This window comes from Bubalus kerabau, chromosome 11 (genome assembly GCF_029407905.1).
Source record: "Bubalus kerabau isolate K-KA32 ecotype Philippines breed swamp buffalo chromosome 11, PCC_UOA_SB_1v2, whole genome shotgun sequence".
Taxonomy (NCBI): Eukaryota; Metazoa; Chordata; class Mammalia; order Artiodactyla; family Bovidae; genus Bubalus; species Bubalus kerabau.
Window position 1 is genome coordinate 65634722 of NC_073634.1, and position 22800 is coordinate 65657521.

General features: G+C 42.1%; 2 long non-coding RNA genes across 2 annotated transcripts in view; one reads left to right on the forward strand and one right to left on the reverse strand.

Annotated features, from left to right (window-relative positions):
- LOC129623241 (uncharacterized) overlaps positions 1-22800 on the reverse strand; it is a 164091-nt gene that overhangs the window by 126274 nt on the left and 15017 nt on the right. The window lies entirely within an intron of this gene.
- Positions 1839-14489, forward strand: LOC129623242 (uncharacterized). The gene is made up of 3 exons (XR_008700423.1): positions 1839-1966; positions 10542-10899; positions 14371-14489. It is a non-coding gene; the product is annotated as an uncharacterized LOC129623242 (long non-coding RNA).

A 22800-nucleotide genomic window follows, 5' to 3' on the forward strand; every position in this document is an offset into this window, starting at 1 on the left:
ACAAGCCAATGAGAAGTCAAAATCTCAAACCTTCACCCATGGAATACTAGCCACATGGATGCTGGCCTAAAATTTGTTCACATTGGGAGTTACCAACTGTCCACTAGACCATAGCACTCAGTCATGCATTCATGAAGCATTTAAATTTAGGCATTACAGTTACCAAGGAAAGATGACTTTCATTTTACATTTATCATCACAGACTTCAAATGGGTGCCCAACCCTGCCTGAGAATGATCACATCTGTTCTAGTAAGTTCGTCTTCCCCATCGTAGCAGTTGAGAATGCATCATAGGGAGCATAACTAGCCTAAGGACCCAGCAGCTGTGCTCTGAAATCCATCCAGGTCTGTGCTGATGCTAAGACCACCTTCCCAGGTGCTGCTCCCCAATGACTGGGCTCAGCAGGAACAGCAAGGAAACAGAGGACTCCTCTGACAGCCAGCTTCAGCTCTCCATTGGCCTCGCTGAAACTTCTCTAGATTTCATGGCAGTCTAGTACGCTTCCATTCGCCCTTCCTTTCCTCTCTTCTTCACTTGGAGTCAGACCTGCATCACTATCTGACAGCTTTCCCAGCCTCTTCTGGCTCCCTCCCCATTTTTTTCTTAGGCATGGTTCTACTAATAAAATCCTTGCATGTTTACGCCCATATTGGCATCTGCTTCTTGCAAGACCTGGGCCGATACACCACTCTTGAAACTGGCTCTTTCCTCCCTCTCCTCTCTTCTCAAGAACTCCCTTCTCTTCCCCCCTCACAGCTGATGTCCTGAAGCCTGACAATGGAAATCATCAGATGGAACCTAAATCCACAAGCATATTTTTTCATCACAATATGCGGAGATGAAGTGTCCCTCCTCCTGCCGAAGCCCAATCTTTCCAGAGGCACCCAGGGTCTCACCCCCTTCTCCCCAAGAAGATCTTCACCCCTTCAGTTCTCTTCTCCTCTCCTGCAGCAGCAGTCTCTTCCTCATTCTCTGCTGTCCAACCCCTCTGGCTATTGCCTCATCCTTTACTCCTCTCCAAAATCAAATTTTTAGGAGGCAATATTTACACATCTTATCACCACTTAGTCACTTACCATTCACCCCTAATCCACTTCATTTTAGCCTCAGCAACCACTGCTCTAGTGCTCTTGCCAAGGGCAACACTATTTCCACTCAGGCAAATCCATGGAACACTCACCTATCTTCGTCTCACTCAGCTGTTCACAGCATTTGGCACAGCTGACCATTTCCTCATTCTTTAAACTTTCTTCTCTTTTGACTGACACCATAGACTCCTGGTTTTCCTCCTACACTGCTGGCTATTCCTTCCCAGTCTCTTTTTCTGAATCTTCCTCTTTTGTCAGATATCCAAATGTGGTGTCTTCCAAGGCTCTCAACTCTTTTCTCTGTCTTTCTCCCTATGTGAGCTCATTCATGACCTGGTTTTCAGTACCACTGATATGCATGAGTGTCAAGTTTGTATCTCCAGCTTTTACATTCCTCTAATATTTAGACATGTTATAACCATCTACCTACTCCACATCTCCACTCAGATGTCTAATAAGCATCTCAAATTTAATAGATCAGAGTTTTGTTTTTTTTTCTCTCCCCAGATATGCTCTCCTTGGCCCTCTTTTTCTCAGTAAACAGCACCACCATTCACCCTGATTGTATTAGTCAGAGATCTAGGAGTGACCTTAATTCTTCCCACTTCAACTCCAGACTATAAGGAAAGGCATATGTGTTTCTCTTTTTCTGTATTTCTATGTTTCATTCATTACCTGGACTTTACAACATGACTGAATCTTTCCATTTCCCTTGCACTGCAGAGGGAAAGGCTCCTCCGATAGTAGAGCCTGACTCTGGGAGTGCTCCCAAACTTACGGAGTTAGACTCTCGCCCCTTGGAGGAAGCCGCATGCTTCTGTGGCATTCCTCTGTTGTCCAGGACTCTCGGGCTGAAACCACGCACAGAGAAAAGTGGTAAGTATTGGAAACGTGTATCCCACTGAAACCAGATTAGCAACCACAGTGCAGTCTCTTAAGGTTAGGGTGGGTGTTTGCTGTTTTATGTTTCATTGGTTGCTGAAAGAAAAGGTGGTGGGGAGAGGAATCATCAGGAAAGCTTTCATAAAATGGGGATCAAATCACCACCACCCTTAGCAAGGGGGAAGGGGGTGAATCATGATTTTCACGTCGAAAGTCAACCCCTTTCTAATCCTCCAGCCTGATCTCAACTCATGATGTTTAACATTGCAACAAGAGGAGCCAAGGGTAAATAACTAGTGAATTAATTAAATTACAGGGGGGGAAAAAGCTAAACATGCTTAAATATAATCCCAGAGAAACAAATGCATATGGTCCTCTAGAGACATGTAGAAGAATATTTACAACAGCTATATTCATAATAACAAAAAAGTAGAAACATCCCAAACATCCTTCAATAGTGAAATAAGGAATAGTGGTCTCTTCATACAGATGAATACTACACAGTGGAAAAGAATGAACAAAGTAAGCACTCATCAATATGGACAAATCTCATAGACATTAGGCTGAACCAAAGAAGTCAAACACAAAACAGACAGAATGTGGCAGACACACTCTGTGGTGACTCCCCCCAACACACCATATCCTTATCCAATCCTCTCCTTTTGATTGCAGGGGGACTCTGTGACTTGTTTCTAACAATAGAATAAAGCAAACGTAATGGAACATTGCTTCTTTGGTTAGATCATGATATATGTCACAAGTAACGGAACACCACTTCTCCCATGGTAATATCACTTTATACAAGACTCTGTCATTGTAAACTAGAGAGAGAGAGATTCTCCCTTACTTTCCATGAAGTAGCTGTCATATTGTGAGAGAGCCTGTGATAAGGGGTCCTTGTGGCAAGGAACTACAAGTATTTCCTAAGAACTGAGAGTGGCCTTTGGCCAACAGTCATGCAACCACAAGGGAGTGAATTCTGCCAAGAACCTGAATGAACTTGCAAGCAGTTTCTTCCCCACCAAGCCATCAGATGAGAACACAGCCTAGCCAAAATCTTGACTGCAGCCTCAGAAGATCCTGAGCAGATGATCCAGCTAAGCTATGCCCCAGAAAATGTGAGATGATAAATATCTGTTGTTTTAAACTACTATGGTTATGGTAATCTGTTATACCATAATAGAAAATTAATACAGAAAATACATTGAATGACTCCTTTTATATGAAGTTCAAGAAAAGGAAAAGCTAATCAATGGTAAGAGAAATCAGAATACTGGTTACCTCTAGAGTAAGGAAGGATAATAAAGTATGAATGAGCAAGGGTTACTTTCTGGGATGATGAAGATGTCTATATATCTGAGTAGTGGTGACATGGATATACATGTACGCAAAAGTTTATTGAGCTGTACACATAAGATTAATACACTTTAAACACTTTATTATATATATTATATTCTTTGATTTGAAATTATTTAAAAGAAGAAGAAAACCAAAGGAGAGCAGGATTTCAGAAGAAGGATCCTTTCTGAAGAAAGGATCTGCTCACCAGTCTTATATCCAGTTGAGCCTCCAGCAAAGAGAGGTTCCCAGAATTTGGATTCTAGCACATTTTCTTAGCCTTCCCTCAGCTGAGGTCCACGTCCCTGACCTACACTTCTTAAAGGAAGCCACTTGAAGAATTTGGGGCAGAATTTTAAAGCAGGGTCATGGTATTAATTTAACAATGATGGTTTGACTGTTGTTCATTTGCTAAGTCATGTCCATATCTTCTCGAACCCATGAACTGCAGCACACCAGGATTCCCTGTCCTTCACTATCACCCAGAGTTCGCACAAATGCATGTCCATTGAGTTGGTGATGCTATCTAACCATCTCATCCTCTGCTGCTCCATTCTCTTTTTGCCTTCAATATTTCCCAGCATCAGGGTCTTTTCCAATGAGTCAGCTCTTCACATCAGCCAAAGTATAAGAGCTTCAGCATCAGTCCTTCTGGTGAATATTCAGGGATGATTTCCTTTAGGATTGACTCATTTGATCACCTTGCAATTCAAGGGATTCTCAAGAGTCTTCTCCAGCAGCACAATTTAAAAGCATCAATTATTCAGCTCTCAGCCTTCTTTATGGTTCAACGCTCACATCTGTATGTGACTACTGGAAAAACCATAGCTCTGACTATCCAGACTTTTTTTTCAAAGTGACATCTCTGCTTTTTAATACACTGTCTGGGTTTGTCATAGTTTGCCTTCCAAAAGAGCAAGCGTCTTTTAATTTTGTGGCTGCAGTCACCATCCATAGTGATTTTGGCTCCCAAGAAAATAAAATCTGCCACTCTTCCATGTTTTCCCTTTCTTTGCCAGGAAGTGATGGGAGAGTTTGTTTGACTAGTCCTTCATAACCCAGAATCCCTGTGATGCAGATGTCTTTGGATGAGGCTTACTTGTGTCTATCTCTCTCTGGAAGCTTGGGTGATCCAAAATGTCACTTAGCTAGTGTGAGTGAACCTGGCCAACAGAGCAGCAACCATATCACAAGGGGATTTTATCATTCTCTACTGTCTTTGTGTCCACATTCTACTGGGTGGAGTCTATACTCTTGGATGTTCACATATTGAGGGTTCTGGGAAGTCTCCAGTTATCTCCTGCCTCTTGAAGTCAATCACACAGACAGGCGCCTTCACTGGCCCATCCTACCCCTCCACCCCCCAGCAGAGTTCCCTCATATCTTTGCTAACGCCTCCTGCCTGCTCAGCTTCTAACATGACTCAGTCAACCATACTCTCTGCTGGATTCTCTGCTGACAATCCAGCTTTGTTTGTGCTCTCTTTAGATGGGCTCCAGGGAAGAGCTTCTGTTTCTCAGTGCTTTCTCAAGATATGTACTCATCTTAGAACTTTTCTCCCCACTTCTTGAAAGATTAACCCTATTGTTTCAGGGGATAGGAGACAATGAGGATAACTGGGGATAGGAGACAATGAGGATAACTAACTGGGAAATATCAGCTTAGGTCCTGCACAGATCCAATACTTTCAAAACACTCAGCACTCTCAGGGGAAAAATCTCAGCCTTGTGATTCCCACAATCAACCCTGGCCTCTGTCTCAGTATCAAAGCAGAGGTGGATCTACTGTAAAGCGAATGAAGCTCTGAGATCCACTGACTCCTCTTGCACTCACTCCTCCAGGCTTTTGAAGGGCCCTAGCAATGGGATCATAGAGCCATATATTTTTGTAAAATTGGCAATATATATATGTGTGTGTGTATATATCAATTTATATGGTACATGTATACAGTAGAATATTTACTATTATAAATGTATAATATATAGCATATAATAGACTACATATTATATATATCACTGATACATACAGTATGTTGCTGCTGCTCAGTCGCTTCAGTTGTGCCTGACTCTGTGCAACTCCATGGATTGTAGTCCACCAGGTTCCTCTGTCCATGGGATTCTCCAGGCAAGAATACTGGAGTGGGTTGCCATTTCCTGCTCCAGAATATATGGTGTATATATATATATAAAATATACAAGTTACAGGGTCCACTTGAAATATGTATCACACTATCTGCAGTATAAATAATAAAATATACATATGTAAATATATGTATTTCTATCAGCAACAATTTAAAATCACAGCCTCTTTTCACTCTCCCTCCTCCTCTATCATGCATTCACCCCAAGTCAGTCAGTCCTGGACAGCTCATGGGCATTTGGGGGATCTGGCTGAGGAGAATTCAAATTAGAGACACACCTCTGCATGCATTTAGGGAATGTCTGTGGTGTTTTCCACATGCAGATCAGTGACAGCGAGCCATCCCACTGCAGGAATGGCCTTGACAGACCACTCTGCAAGCTCATCCAATGTCCTGACATGTCCTCTCTAAGTGAAGCTAAGGCAGAGATGGATGCACCTTGTTCATTTATCCCAACATTCTTATTTCTCAAATCCTTCACCTTCTCCTTCCTCTTAGTTCCCCACCTCCCAATATAGCCAAAAAGGGAGAAGCAATGGCCTGGTCTCTTCATAATTACTTACTGTCCCACCTCCCTCCAAATAAACACACACACACACTCACGGCACTGTGATCTGTTCCCCTAACACATTTAGCATATAAGCCATTTATAAGGATAAATACCCAGTGAGGTCTAAGGACTGTCTAGAGTCTAAACAGCAAATAGACCAAGTCCCATACCAGGAGTTTTGAGAAATAATTCCTGGTAGATTTCACAAATGCTTATCTGTCCTCTATATGAAATGTAAAAGCTGGACCCGTCACATCCAGTTTCATTATTGACCATGGGGATAACCATAGGGTGAACCAGAGAATAGCTGGTGTGATTAATTTCTGACTCAGGCCTTTAACACCATCTTGATACTAACTAGTAGTGATCTGATCTGCTCCCTCCAGACATCTGGGGCCTCATGAGACTGGCAACCAGAACAGGACACACACTCTCAATTGCTAAACAAACTGGATACCTTTTGAGGCCTTAGCAGTCATAGTCCCTGAACTTTGCCTGCCCTGGTAGACTAAGTTAGGAGAAGACAGCTTTTGCCTCGTGGAATAATGTATGTAAACTCTGCCAATTATCAGAAGCAATATAAATGCAGTGTTTCTACTTACTGTTTTTAAAAGCCCTGATCTGGAAGTCCTTGGAAGGTGTTCCCGAGCCCATAGTACTCAGCTGGCATTCCCCTAAAGCACGTTAAATGTGTACCTGACTAATAATTTGGCCCAAAAAGAAACCCTTATGGTAATACAATTCTATTTTTATAAGAGCTACAAAGAAGACTATTAATGGCGATGCTTTCTGTTGCTAATAATCAAGCTTGCCAAAAACAGTACCTTTGGTGTTCAGGTCCTCACACCCCTGAGATGTGAGAGACTGCTGGAGCTCAAACCAACCAGTCCCCAGGAGATATTGGCTTCTTTTGCTATGAAAGTTTTGCCTATGAAAAGCATGACTTTTTTTTTTTTAATGTCCTTTGGCCTTTCTGCTTCCTCTGTGTTCAGTGTCCCAAAGCTAAATTCAAAGTCTATCTGTTTCTCTAAATAGACTTGCATTATTAGTTAGTGTTCTATGAGTAAATGTCATCCCTCCCTTCATGAACATGGTGGTCCTGATTCTAAGGGTCATAGCTAAATAGTAGCTCATCCTAGTGGTTTAGGAAGCCCTTTTCTCTGTTTTCAGGATTAAAAATAAAGATTACTCACATAGATCTGTGATTCTATCTTGGCAGAGAGTTTCAGAGTCCGAAAACCAGCATCTATTAGATGAACATTTAGAGGCTTAATTTCAGAATCTCAAATGACAGAAACATTCTCACTGACTGCAAATGAGGGCCAGAATACTAGGTGAGTTTTTATATTTTAAGCAGCCTTAAAACAACAGGGACTATCATCTCTTGAATTTCCGTATTTCAAAATGCATTCTTGAACTGCCACAACAAAAAAAAAGTTGACGTTCAGTCATTGAGAAAATTACCTGGTAAATTATCAAGAACATTTGTTGATACACAAAGAACTATGCTAAGTACCTTGGTGCCCAAAAAAACAGGACACAGTTTCTATCGGGAGGACCTTACAGTCCAGCCGAGGAGTCAAAACATGTGCCCTGGTGAACACAAATAGAAAGTGAGAGGTGCCACAAAAGAGGGGCAAACAAGCTATAGGATTTCAGATGCAAGAGATTACTTCTAGCTGAAGAGACTCCATGAAGATCTTGAAGGAGGTGACATCTGAGCTGAGTTTTAGAAGGTGTGCATAGTCTTGCTACTAGATCTGCCTGGTGTTTCTCCAGTTACCCACTCGATAATGTTTTCTTGCCAGTGGCTCTCATAGTTTTGACTTGTGTGAGTTTTCTATTGCTGCATAACACATACCACAAATTGGATGACTTAAAACAACCCACATTTGTCATTTCATAGTTTCTGTTGGTCCGAGACACAGAGTAGCTAAGTTCTCTGCTCAGGGTCTCGAGATATTAGCTGGGCTGTGCTCTCACCTGGAGTTCTTCTGATTTCACTCAGTTGTTGGCAGAATTTTCTTGTAGGACTGAGGTCCCTTGTTTCTTACTGGCTGTTGCTTGGCGTTGCTATCAGCTCTTAGAGGGCACCCTTATCGTGTAGCCTCATGGCCTTCTCACAAGGCTGTTTACCTCTTCAAAGCCAGGAGGAGAATCCCTAATTTAGGGAAAATCTGACAGGGGGTCCCCACCTCCAGGCTCTAATGCCTGATGAGCTGAGGTGGAACTGACTTAATAATAATAAAAATAAAGTGAACAATAAATGTAATGCACTTGAATCATTCCAAAGCCACCCCTACCTCACCCCGTGTCCATGGAAAAATCGTTTTCCAAGAAACCAGTCCCAAGTGCCAAAAAGGTCGCGGACTGTTGCTTTAAAGGACTCATCTGATTATGTCAGGCCACCAGTGTAATCTCCCTTTTCTTAACTCAAAGTAACCGACTAGGGACCTTAATTACATCTGCAAAATCCCTCTACCTTTGCATCTCATGTAACTTAATCATCCCAGGAAATCCCCATCAGAGGCACAGGTCCCCCCAACTCAAGGGGAGGGGATTATGCAGGACGTGTAGACCAGGAGGTGGAAATCTCGGGGTTCACCCTGAGGCCAGTCTCCCTACCACATGGTTCAAGCAAAAGTGTAAGTTTAACACCCATACACTACACAAACCTTACCACAAATTCCATCTCTGACTATAAATGTAAACCACTAGGGTATAAGAGGCAAAGAAAGGAATGGTGAATGTGAAAAGTGAGGTAGTAGATTGAACTTTCTTTTATTTATTTTTTTTTTCACCTCTTATTATAGCTTTTTTTTTTAATTTTATTTTATTTTTAAACTTTACATAATTGTATTAGTTTTACCAAATATCAAAATACCTGTGGCGGATTCATTTTGAACTTTCTTTTAAATACAACTGCCACAACACGGTGCGTGTTCACTATACTTAATACATACACACTACATTGCTGCAATAGAGCACACAGAGCATTACATGCACACATACACACACTACGCAGGCTGTTTTTACCATACGACGCTGAACCCTCCCTCCATTGTGTAGTGTGTTCTGTGTTACACCCCCCTTCTTGAATCTGGACAGAATTTTGTATCTGCCTCAACAAGTATAATATTGGTATTATTATATTACCAAAATATTACCATGGCTAACACCATTAAACAGGTATTATATATACATAAAATGCTTTACAGTCTGTCATTATTATATAAGCAGTTTTACATTTTTTTCACTGCTATGTGCTACAACCTCTCTATGAAATAAGTTCAATATTTAGCAAATGAGAAAATTAAAGAAATGCAAAAAAAAATGCATCTAGACCTAAAACTGATTTGTAGTGAGAGAGCCTAGAAGGATCCTAACTCCAAGTTCATTCTCCTTTCCAGTTCCTTCTTCAGGGAGAATGAGATGAAACATTAAAGCATCACATACTGTCAGTAAATGCTAGATTTTCCAAGGATTTCTAGTTTCTTAAAGGTTCAGTATGATTTGTTCACTATGACAATTAGTTCAAATCTTTTTTCCCTCTCACTCTATGACTGTTTTCATCAGTTCAGTTCAGTCGCTCAGTCGTGTCCGACTTTGTGACCCATGAATTGCAGCACGCCAGGCCTCACTGTCCATCACCAACTCCCAGAGTCCACCCAAACCCATGTGCATCGAGTTGGTGATGCCATCCAGCCATCTCATCCTCTGTCGTCCCCTTCTCCTCCTGCCCTCAATCTTGCCCAGCATCAGGGTCTTTTCAAATGAGTCAGCTCTTTGCATCAGGTGGCCAAAGTATTGGAGTTTCAGCTTCAACATCAGTCCTTCCAATGAACACCCGGGACTGATCTCCTTTAGGATGGACTGGTTGGATCTTCTTGCAGTCCAAGGGACTCTCAATAGTCTTCTCCAACACCACAGTTTAAAAGCATCAATTCTTCAGCACTCAGCTTTCTTTATAGTCCAACTCTCACATCCATACATGACCACTGGAAAAACTGTAGCCTTGACTAGTCTGACCTTTGTTGGCAAAGTAATGTCTCTGTTTTTTAATATGCTGTGTAGGTTGGTCATGACTTTCCTTCCAAGGAGTAAGTGTCTTTTAATTTCATTGCTGCAATCACCATCTGCAGTGATTTTGGATTGTTTTCAAACATGTTTGCATACTTTAAAGTGTTTGATTTAATTTTTGTTAATAACAGAATGGGCTTCCCAGATGGTGCTAATGGTAAAGAACCTGCCTGCCAGTGCAGAAGATGTAAAGAGACGTGAGTTTGATCCCTGGTTGGGGAAGATCCCTTGGAGAAGGAAATGGCAACCTACTCCAGTATTCTTGCCTGAAGAATCCCATGGACAGAAGAGCCTGGCGAGCTACAGTCCATGGGGTTGCAGAGTCGGACATGACTGAAGCGACTTAGCACGCACAGCCAGCAGAGTATAATAGAGTGATGCTAAATTACTTTCAAGACTAAGTCATAAAAATAATACCCTCTTCCACGTTGTCTCTTGATACGCTTTCTCTTGGAACCCAGCCACTATGCTGTGAGAATGCAGGTCTTTCAGAAAAGCCACATGAAGGTGTTCCAGTCGACAGTCCCAGTTAAGGTCCCAGCCAACAGCCAGCAATAAATAGCAGACTTGTGAGTGAATGAGTTTCGGATGACTCCACCCCCAGCCGAGGAGTCACCCCTCACCTTTGAGCCACCCTAGCAAGTGCCATGCTGAAATCACAGATTGAGGAACAAAACTCATGCTCGTTTGAAGCCACTGAGTCTGGGGTGACTTGTTAAGGAGCAATATAGGACTGGAACAGATGTGGAATGGCAAGATGGGCCCTGGCAGCTCTGAACAACCCTGGAATCAAGAGGAAACTCTCCTGTGGCCAGGAAGGTATAAGTGCTAAAGATTCTGACATCCAGCAGCCTAGTATCACACAGCATTCTAATCTTTCCTGCTTGAATGTGGGGCCCCCTCCACACAGCAGATTAAGAACAATGAGCTGCTGTTACAGGGAGCTTGACACGCTGTTCCCAGGCAAAACAGGAAGCAGGGGGTTGAGGGGGCGCTGGGGGCTGGGGCTAGAGAGATGAATGAAGAACAATAGAACTGGAGAAAGAGATGCAAAGGGAAGAAGAGGCTGACTTTTAAATTGGTGTCTGAAATGCAAATGCACATGTAAATGGGGGAACACTAGAAAAGACAGAGATTTTAATGAAAGATGCCCCCTACACACACACACACACACACACACGCGCGCGCGCGCGCGCACACACGCACACTCGCACACATACACCCTTAGAGAGCGCAGCCCAGCCCTCCCTTGCCCTCTCAGGCTTGGGAAAAGGAATTTGATTTCCAAATACAAACTGAACTTTTCTTTTTACTGCCATGCCACGTCCCTGGTTCTCTACAAAGCATATAATTCCAGCTGTTTGGCTGCATCTCAAGAGGCACTGGAATAAGGCTTTTCACATGTGTTCTTGCTTATTTGGCTGGCTGTGGGAGACAGGGTTTCTGAAGGATCCGGAAATTCAGCACTGATGGGGCCATGTGGGTGGTCGCTCTAGAAAGCAGGAGTAAATAGTGCATGACGTGCCAAACACATAGACTACACACACAACACATACACACTGCACACATGTGCTGCATACACACAACACACATACATGATGTACATATACACTACACCTATACCACATACACATTACATACACAGCACATACACATTGCACACACACACACACACACACACATTGCCATTTAACCTGCAGGAAGAAAATCATAGTGATAGGTACGGTTTGACTTAAACACTTGTAAGAATCTGAGTAAAATGACAAATCCTAGAACTGGAATATTTAATTTCAATCTATTTTGTAGGCAGAGAAGCTGGGGTTTAGCCAGAAGTGGAAGCCTGCATTCCCATCTCCAGGCTGGAGCTTTTCCCTCCTGACTCTGTGCTAGGGAAGTCCTCACTGTGCCTCTCCTGGAGTTTTAGAAAGAGCCACGCTGACTGAGACAGCTTCAGCAGCAGTCACACACACTCATCTGTGCGGCTGTTGTTTTGACTTAAGTTTTAAAAAAAAGAAAAAGAAAGGAAGGAATGTGTTGCTTCCTTTCATCGCCCATGCAAAAAACCATGGGCTTCCTCTAGCTCCCAACATATGTAATCTTGTCCTTTATTTTTCAATCTGAACACCAAATCCAGATCCGAAAACTCCAAGGATAAAGTTGCTGTGGTATCTGAGGCTCAGAGCAAAGCGACAGAATGGGGGCCATGAGGAAACCTCTCTTGTTACCCACAAGTCCTCCTTTCCTCATACTCAGAGGGTTACCCTTCACTTTGAGGCCCACGAGACAGCATCTGAGACCCTGAACCACATACCGAGGGCACCAGCCTCTCACTGGATCCTCGTTAGTTAGTTAGTTAGTTGTTAGTCACTTAGTTGTGTCTGACTCTTTGCAACCCCATGGACTGCAGCCAACAGGCTCCTCTGTCCGTGGGGATTCTCCAGGCAAGAATACAGGAGTGGGTAGCCATTCCCTTCTCCCGACCCAGAGATCAAATCCAGGTCTCCTGCATTGCAGGCAGATTCTTTACCATCACACTGGATCCTTAACGGCCTCTTAACTGCATCCAGGGACGCCTCAGGAAGGTAAAACCACAGGTCTCTCTGTGGATGGTGCCACCCAGGAGCCCTGCTGGTCATGGGCCATTTCATCACCAGTGCCTCCTGGCCTCCCTGAGTCTGCTTAGAAATATCAAGTCAACTTTTGAATCCTGGGCCCCATGAGAGACAAACACATATCTCCTCTCAGTCTTGTTTCCCAGGAGCTCAGGGGACTTCACAGTCAGGTTAATCGTTTTCTGCTGAGACGCAGTTCTGCCCACCAAGAGGAACTTCTGCGCTGTAACCAGGAGGGCTCACCCTGGTCCAGCCTCACCTGAGTTCCTCTGCTGCGTCTTCCCTTCCACATCATCCTCACCCCTCTTGGGGCCAAGGACCCTCTGTTGTGGAGAGGCTTACAGGTGCCCCAAGCTGTTGTTGAAGGAGTCTGCCCAGCTGCAGATGGAGCTCAGCAGATGTCCTGGCCACGAGAGGTCAACTCTTCCATAGTTGATAGCCTTTCTGCTATGCTTCTTTCTATATAGTTTATGTTTTACTTTTAAATCCATGATCATTTTAAGTTAATTTTGTAAAAGATGTGCAATTTAAGTCATGGTTCTTTTTTTTTTTTTTTTTTTTTTGGCCTATAGATGTCCAATTGCTACAGCACCATTTATTGAAAAGCCTGTCTTTCCATCACTGAACTGCTTTTGCACCTTTGTCCAAAATAAGTTGGACCTGTTTGTGTGAGCTTATTTCTGGGTTCTCTGTTCTGTTCCATGGATCTTTGTGTGTGTCCCTTCACCATTATCACTTAATCTTGATTGCTACAGCCGTATAATAAATCTTGAACTAAGGTAAACTGAGTTCTCCTACTCAATTATTTTTAAAAATTATTTTAGCTATTCTAGTTCCTTTATCTTCTGGTGTAAAATTTAGATTGCTCTTACTATATCTTTAAAAGCTCTTTCTGAGATTTGATAGGAATTCTGTCAAGCCTGTATATCAGTTTGGGGAGAATTTACATCTTTGTTGAGTCTTCTTGTCCATGAAAGGTGGTATGTTTCCATTAATTTAGACATTGCTATCTTTTATCAGTGCTATGTAGTTTTCATTGTAAAGTCCTAAATGTATTATATTATATTATTAATGTAAGCTTAAGGCTTACACTTAAGCAGTTCTTTCTTTTGAGCAATTATAAATGATCTTGCATCTTTAATTTCAGTGACTATGTTTGTATATTTTATATAGAAATATCATCTATTTTTGCACATTATTTGGCATCTATTTTACATCTTGCATCCTGTGCCTCTTGTACTTTGTGACCTTGCCAAACTTATTGCTTCTGGGGGGGGTTTATTGTATGGATTTCTTGGGACGTTCTACATAGTCAATCATGTTATCTGCAACCAGGAATTGTTTTATTTCTTTTGGACCACCAGGAAAGTCCCTGGAATGCTTCTTTCACACTTGTTTCTGAAATTCAGGTTTAATAAAACTTCCTTCAAGTAAGGAGTAAATTCTCCGATCCAGATTCCTTTAAAAAATCAAGTAATGGCATTAACATTCTGTTTTATTTCTATTTGAAGGCTTAATTATGTAGATTAAATAGTTTTTAATAACATTCAAAAATTGAATTAAATGGGACCTCAGATCTATCATCTTGATCTATTTGTGAAGGTTCATATTACCAACCACTCTAAAATATCTTAATGCCAGAATATCTGGGCTGAATATTTTCCATTTGTCCTTCCAGATCCACTCAGCTCTTTTTCATCCTGCTGTGGGCTTTAGGAGACTAACCTTTATGGACTGCACTAACCACCCACTGGCAGTTGTGCTGGGTCAGTGAGAAACACCCCAGGAAATCAGAGGGTAAGTAGAAATCAAGATCAGGATATTCATTTCCTGTTCACTTTCTGCTGGGTCACCATGGATTGATTGTGTCTCCCTTTCGAAGGTCACAGCTCTACAAATGTCAGGCAGCCATTTCTTATAGTTGTCTCTCTGAGTTCCATGATCTGCCCCCCGCCCCAGAAATGGTATTATTGCTGCTACCCCTGGGTACTATACCAGCCCCTGTTAGCTTTCCTTAACACATCACACTTCTGTAAATATCCCCTTCATTAAGCACTCCTCAACATGCTGAAGACTAAGACCTTGATTAACAGAATATCCTACCCAATTCTTTGTTTTCTTTCTTCATTCTAAGGGTGACTTCCATAAGCCTTTCATTTTAAAAAGTGAACAAATATGTGATCAACAAGTTTACCTTTACACAAGTATCAACAAGACTTCTCTACAAGAGGAGATACAATTAGTAAAACAAGCATGTGGGAAAATATTCACTATTTAGGCCCAACTGTTTATCAAAACACAAATTAAACAACAATGAACTTTGTTTTCTGCCTGTCAGTCCCCATTATGCTGGCAAAAAAATATACAAAAAACAGTGAGATTACTAGTTCTGGTAAGGATACAATGACAGGTACACTCATACTTGGTTAACAGGTATTACCCCTGGAAACTATGTTAATTTATACAATTCTGATAAAGCCACTGAGCAATCTATTTTGAAAATCATTCACTGTTCTTCATTGATACAATTCTGATAAAGCCACTGAGCAATCTATTTTGATTCTAATATGAATCTATTCTTCCCCTTTGACACAATAATTCTGATGCTGAAAGTTCATCTAAGAGGAGATAATTTATAAAAATTAAAGGGGCTATATTAATGTTTGCATTAATTAGATAAGTATTTAAAATAAAGCAGAAAACAAGATTGGAAATGATTTAGATGTCTACTGATTGGTAAACTGTTGAGTAAAGAAAATGATAATTAAGAAAATTAATAGAACCTCCCTGAAGATCTAGTGGCTAAGACTCCATGCACCCAATACAGGGGGCCTGGGTTTGATCCCTGGTTGGGGAACAGCAAAGAATCTGCCTGCAATACAGGAGACCTGGGTTCAATCCCTGGGTTGGGAAAATTCCCTGGAGAAGGGAACGGCTACCCACTCCAGTATTCTGGCCTGGAGAATTCCGTGGACTGTATAGTCCTTGGGGTCGCAAAGATCAACACAACTGAGCAACTTTCATTTCACTCACAGGGGAACTAGATCCTACATTTTGCAACTAAAGATCCACATGCAGCAAGTAAAGATCAAAGATCCTGCATGCCGCAATTAAGATGTGGCACAGCCTAATAAATAAATTATAATAAAATTTTAAAAAAGAAAGTTAACAATGAGATGAAATTCTTAGCATATATGCTAAGTTCAAAAGCACATCTCGAAATTATAGTGATGCTATAACTATGTAAAATAATAAATGGATGTGATCAAGGACTAAGATGGAATCATTAAAATGAAAAGAATCTTTTAAGACAACAGAATTATGGTTGAGTATTTTTTCTTTTACCAGTTTTGTAATATAGCTGATTTTTAAAGGGTCCAAGGATACCTCACTAAGATAATATATATACAATATAGTATATATTGTAGTAATATAATATGCTCTATTATACACCATTATATTCCATACTACATGGTATTGCATTTGGCCCTTACCTATAGCATGGAGGTAGTGTAATCCTCATTTCATCCATGAGGAAATAGAGGCTCTGAGAGTTTAAGTAAACTTGCTCAAGAACACCATGTAATCAAGAAGTGGAGCAGAGAGTCAGGCACAAAGCTTGCAGTAGCACTATCTGCTGTAAGATCTGACCCCTGCCCTAGTACACCCTTCTAGAGGCTTTCCTCCTCCACTTTCATAATATAGTTATTGACTGTTCTGCTCCTCTGACCATCCTTGCTGAATCCCAAGAGTATGAGCCTGGAATGAAGGAATTTTCACAGTTCTACTCTTGGCTTTCCCCTCTTTAGACATCATCTTTTAGATCACCAAGCTATCCCCAGGGTTGTAACTGGTTCTCTGTAGATCCAGACCCCTCTATTCTCCTGCCTTTGAAACCTGCATTTCCAACTGTCTGGCAGGCCTTCACATAGTTTGGCATCTTGACCTAATCATGTCCAAAACCAGAGCTCTTCTTCCTTCAAAGTACTTTCTTGCCCCCTAAACTTCAAAGAGTCTGATACTGGGAAAGATTGTAGGCAAGAGGAGAAGGGGGCAACAGAGGATGAAATGGTTGGATGGCATCACCGACTCAATGGACATGAGTTTGAGCAAACTCAGGGAGATAGTGAAGGACAGAGAAGCCTGGTGTGCTGCAGATCATGGGGTCACAAAGAGTAGGACACAACTTAGCAACTGAACAACAACCTTCTCTCCCTGTTATTATACCATCATTCTTCCCCAGTGACCCAGGCATACAATCTCTCTGAATTCCCTTTGTTTCTATACCATCCTCACATTCCTTCACTTGTCAAGGCATGTAAGTTCTTGCCTCACTTTGTTTATTACATCCCTCCCAACCTTTTCCGCTCCCACTGCCTCTCTCCAAGTTCTGGTCTCATAAGCGCTCAACTGGACTGTCAATAGTCCTCACAATCAGTTTGGACTCATAAATTCTCACCACTAGTTTATGCATCAAAAGTACACACACACACACACACACACACACTCCCAAGCCCAAGGCACACCTACTAAATCAGAAACTTTAGAAGTGCAATATAGATTTGCTGCTACTGCTGCTGCTGCTGCTAAGTCACTTCAGTCATGTCCGACTCTGTGTGACCCCATAGACGACAGCGCACCAGGCTCCCCTATCCCCGGGATTCTCCAGGCAAGAACACTGGAGTGGGTTGCCATTTCCTTCTCCAATGCATGAAAGTGAAAAGTGAAAGTGAAGTCGCTCAGTCATGTCCGACTCTTCGTGACCCAATGGACTGCAGCCTACCAGGCTCCTCCATCCATGGGATTTTTCAGGCAAGAGTACTGGAGTGTGGTGTTTTAAAAAATCTCCAAGGGGTTCTGACAGGTAGCCAGGTTGAGAAGACCCTGACTTACCGATTCTTTGCCTCTAGTTTTCACCTAGGCACCCTCTTTCCAAAATATTGATGATACAGTTTGTACACTGCTTTCAGAAATGTTTCTAAAGCATCTGCTTACATCATTCTTTTCAAAGAATTCCAGGGGCTCCCCACTGTCCCTCCAGCACCTTCTTGCTGTCAGGTGTTATGGTGGGAGAATGGTGAGGGGAATCCTGGGTTAAGTTTAACCAGTCCCTTTTAAAACAGAATTTGTCAGCCTTTAGTCATCGATTATACATCGTGAATTTTCAAGATGGAGGGATGGATATATAGTTCCCAGATTTATATGACCATGTGCTAAGTCGCTTTAGTTGTGTCCGACTTTGTGCAACCCTATGGACTATAGCCTGCCAGGCTCCTCTATCCATGGGATTCTCCAAGCAAGAATACTGGAGTGGGTTGCCAGGCCCTGCTCCAGGGGATCTTCCCAACCCAGGGATCGAATCCACATCTTTTAAGTCTCCTGCACTGGCACATGGGTTCTTTACCACTAGATCCACCTGGGAAGACTTTCTGACCATGGAACATTTCTTTTCTGAAATATCTCATTACCCTAGGGTTCTAAGAAAGTCTTTGGCAAAGTATGGGATGAACTCCAAATTTCTGTACCTGGCCAGTCAGGCCATGGATAAACCCGTCTGCCTTTCCAGCTTTATCATGCACAGCTTCCAAATACCCCACCCAGACTGAACTGGTCACTCTTCTCTCAACACATCTTTTTCTTTTTTCAATGTTATCTTATTTTATATTGGAGTATAGTTGATTAACAATGTTATGTTTCAGGTGTACAGCAAAGTTATTCAGTTACAAATATATCAGTTTAGTTCAGTTCAGTCGCTCAGTCGTGTCCGACTCTTTGCAACCCCATGAATCGCAGCACGCCAGGCCTTCCTGTCCATCACCAACTGCCGGAGTTCACTCAGACTCCCCCTTCTCCTCCTGCCCACAATCCCTCCCAGCATCAGAGTCTTTTCCAATGAGTCAACTCTTCGCATGAGGTGGCCAAAACTGGAGTTTCAGCTTTAGCATCATTCCTTCCAAAGAAATCCCAGGGCTGATTTCCTTCAGAATGGACTGGTTGGATCTCCTTGCAGTCCAAGGGACTCCCAAGAGTCTTCTCCAACACCACACTTCAAAAGCATCATTTTTTCGGCACTCAGCCTTCTTCACAGTCCAACTCTCACATCCATACATGACCACAGGAAAAACCATAGCCTTGTCTAGACGAACCTTTGTTGGCAAAGTCATGTCTCTGCTTTTGAATATGCTATCTGGGTTGGTCATAAACTTCTTTCCAAGGAGTAAGCATCTTTTAATTTCATGGCTGCAATCACCATCTGCAGTGATTTTGGAGCCCAGAAAAATAAAGTCTGACACTGTTTCCACTGTTTCCCCACCTATTTGCCATGAAGTGATGGGACCGGATGCCATGATCTTCATTTTCTGAATGTTGAGCTTTAAGCCAACTTTTTCACTCTCCTCTTTTACTTTCATCAAGAGGCTTTTGAGTTCCTCTTCACTTTCTACCATAAGGGTGGTGTCATCTGCATATCTGAGGTTATTGATATTTCTCCCAGCAATCTTGATTCCAGCTTGTGTTTCTTCCAGTCCAGCGTTTCTCATGATGTACTCTGCATATAAGTTAAATAAACAGGGTGACAATATACAGCCTTGAAATATTCCTTTTCCTATTTGGAACCAGTCTGTTGTTCCATGTCCAGTTCTAATTGTTGCTTCCTGACCTGCATAAAGGTTTCTCAAGAGGCAGATCAGGTGGTCTGGTATTCCCATCTCTTTCAGAATTTTCCACAGTTTATTGTGATCCACACAGTCAAAGGCTTTGGCATAGTCAATAAAGCAGAAATAGATGTTTTTCTGGAACTCTCTTGCTTTTTCCATGATCCAGCAGATGTTGGCAATTTGATCTCTGGTTCCTCTGTCTTTTCTAAAACCAGCTTCAACATCAGGAAGTTCACAGTTCACATATTGCTGAAGCCTGGCTTGGAGAATTTTGAGCATTACTTTACTAGCGTGTGAGATGAGTGCAATTGTGCGGTAGTTTGAGCATTCTTTGGCATTGCCTTTCTTTGGGATTGGAATGAAAACGGACCTTTTCCAGTCCTGTGGCCACTGTTGAGTTTTCCAAATTTGCTGGCATATTGAGTGCAACACTTTCACAGCATCATCTTTCAAGATTTGAAATAGCTCAACTGGAATTCCATCACCTCCACTAGCTTTGTTCGTAGTGATGCTTTCTAAGGCCCACTTGACTTCACATTCCAGGATGTCTGGCTCTAGGTCAGTGATCACACCATCGTGATTATCTGAGTCGTGAAGATCTTTTTTGTACAGTTCTTCTGTGTATTCTTGCCACCTCTTCTTAATATCTTCTGCTTCTGTTAGGTCCATACCATTTCTGTCCTTTATCGAGCCCATCTTTGCATGAAATGTTCCCTTGGTATCTCTAATTTTCTTGAAGAGATCTCTAGTCTTTCCCATTCTGTTGTTTTCCTCTATTGATCGCTGAGGAAGGCTTTTTTATCTCTTCTTGCTATTCTTTGGAACTCTGCATTCAGAGGCGTATATCTTTCCTTTTCTCCTTTGCTTTTCGCTTAGTCGCTACAGATGTGGCTAACTCTTTGTGACCCCATGAACTTAGCCTGTCAGGTTCCTCTGTCCGTGAGATTTCCCAGGCAAGAATACTGGAGAGAGTTTCTATTTCCTTCTCCAGGGGATCTTCCTGACCCAGGAATCAAACTGTTGTCCCCTGCATTGGCAGGTAGATTCTTTACCGCTGAGCCACCAGGGAAGTCCACTCTCTATATAACATTTAGCAAATTACCTATACAAGGATGACTGAGCATTCCTTAGATCTTCTAGTCACTAAGCATGTAAAATGAACTTTCAGCAAATGAAACATAAAGCATAGTGTGCTCTGAAAATTGAAATTGCTATCAAAGCTGCTCTGGAAGAACTCCTTTTGCCCAGGGACCAAAAGGCTGATAGATATTTGAGTGACAAGTTTTTCAGTGAATTCCAATAATTCATGCATTTTCACCCAGCATGCAGAGAGGAAGAACTGTCTTCCTTATCTTGCTGATACTGAAACCGCTACAGTTTTTTTTTAATAGAAAATGCTTAAAAGAGTCCAGTGTGAGCTGATAATATACTAAATGCCTTGGATTTAAGAATTTGGGCAAGCTTCAGACATAACCTTCCCAACAAACCAGACAAAAGAAATACTAACAACAAATAATGGGGCCCGTGAAAAAGAACAACTCATTCCATCTGTAATGATCCAAAAGAAATAATCACTAAAAATACAGTCATTTTCCAGATTGCTTTATTGCAGTTTCATGCAAGACGTTCAGGAGCTGCACTCGTGTGGTGTGACAGCAAAGCCAAGAGAATTGGGCTGGCATCCTTCTCCCTCTGTGACTCAGGCCGGGTAGCTCTTTTCAACAGCACTTGTTAATCTTGTTAAATTGTAAGTGCCTCTTGGTTTTATGAACCACGCTCACTTTCCCTTCCAGCCGTCACTGACCTTGCTTTTTGTGGCTTGAATGTCATCTTATGAAAGAGGTGTACAGTTAATTCTAGAACCACAGCAGGCTGAAAAGTGTGCGTGTGGCTTGCATCACAGGGGTGAGGCACAGAGCCAAGGGTCGATATCAGATCCCCATAGAATTTATTTTAGACCTATCTGTGACCAAATATGGAGAAGGCAATGGCAACCTACTCCAGTACTCTTGCCTGGAAAATCCCATGGACGGAGGGGCCTGGTGGGCTGCAGTCCATGAGGTCGCTAAGAGTTGGACACGACTGAGCGACTTCACTTTCACTTTTCGCTTTCATGCATTGGAGAAGGAAATGGCAACCCACTCCAGTGTTCTTGCCTGGAGAATCCCAGGGACGGGGGAGCCTAGTGGGCTGCCGTCTCTGGGGTCGCACAGAGTCGGAGACGACTGAAGCAACTTAGCAGCAGCAGCAGTGACCAAATATCTTTTAGAGATTGAATTTTGGTGACCTGGATGTTGCATGTTTGTCTTTGTTTTTTAGAAGAAAATAACTTTGTCTTAGGGTTGGTTCAACAGAGTGATGATATATCGCATATGAGAGAAGATAATGTGTTTAGTTGGTCCAGGAGCCTCTATAAAACTATTAGATGTGTACCCTATAATCAAGTGATTTCACTTCTAAGTAGCAAATGCTTTGATTTTTCATAAGAATGTATCCTGATTTGTCTGGTGAGTGGAGCACTCTATGAAACAGATCACTTTTTGATACTGAATTCAGCTCTTGAAAGGGACAAACATCCTAGAAGAGATGGATTGCAAATGCAGTGTCCAAAGATTGAATACAGGAACCTCGGTGTCCTAAAGCAACCCACCTTTTCAGTGCTCCCTAAAACAAGGCTTATTTTCAGTGGGTCCCATGCACAATGCCACAGAAAGGCAAGTCAGAATTGTCAACGGCTCAATAGAGAGCATGAAGAGCTCCAAAATATCTCCTCTCCCTTCTGTCACCCCAAATCCTTACCGCTCAACGGTGATCTTCCATGCTTATTCCTGCTTCTGTCTTCATAAAGCCTGTCACGTTTGGGAAAAATATTCTTCAATAAAATCCTAGAGTTCAGAAAGTTACTTGTCCCCCGGCCCAAATACAAACCATGTACTCCAGGAAACAGCAATTTTCCTCTGAAAACATGCTCGTTTTTAAGATGATGGCATTCGAAATATACTATGCTCCAAACACACATCCTCCCAATTTGGTTTAGTGTAATAGATGAGTTTGAGTATCTACTCTAAGTAAGATCCATTCTGGGCATCATGAGTTCTCCTGTGGTTTTAAATTATTTAACATCTATGTATTTGCTTTGCTTTGTGAATTATTTAGAGCAGTGTTATTCTGTGGGCTGAAAAGTAAGTTTCTAAGATGGCTTAATGTGTTATAAAAATGGGCAAATTGTGTTGAAATATCCATAAGGGAATGTGCTAGAATACGTGACATGGGAAAGAACCTGTTACTATTAAGGGTCAATAATAACAACGTAATCAGTTCAGCCGCAAGAATGACCTTTATTCAAATCCCACATAGATCCTTTAATCCCTCAGAGGACACATTTGGTCTGCTGGGAAGTTTACATGTCCTGTTGTGAATCATATCCCCACTGACTATTTTTGCAAAGAGCC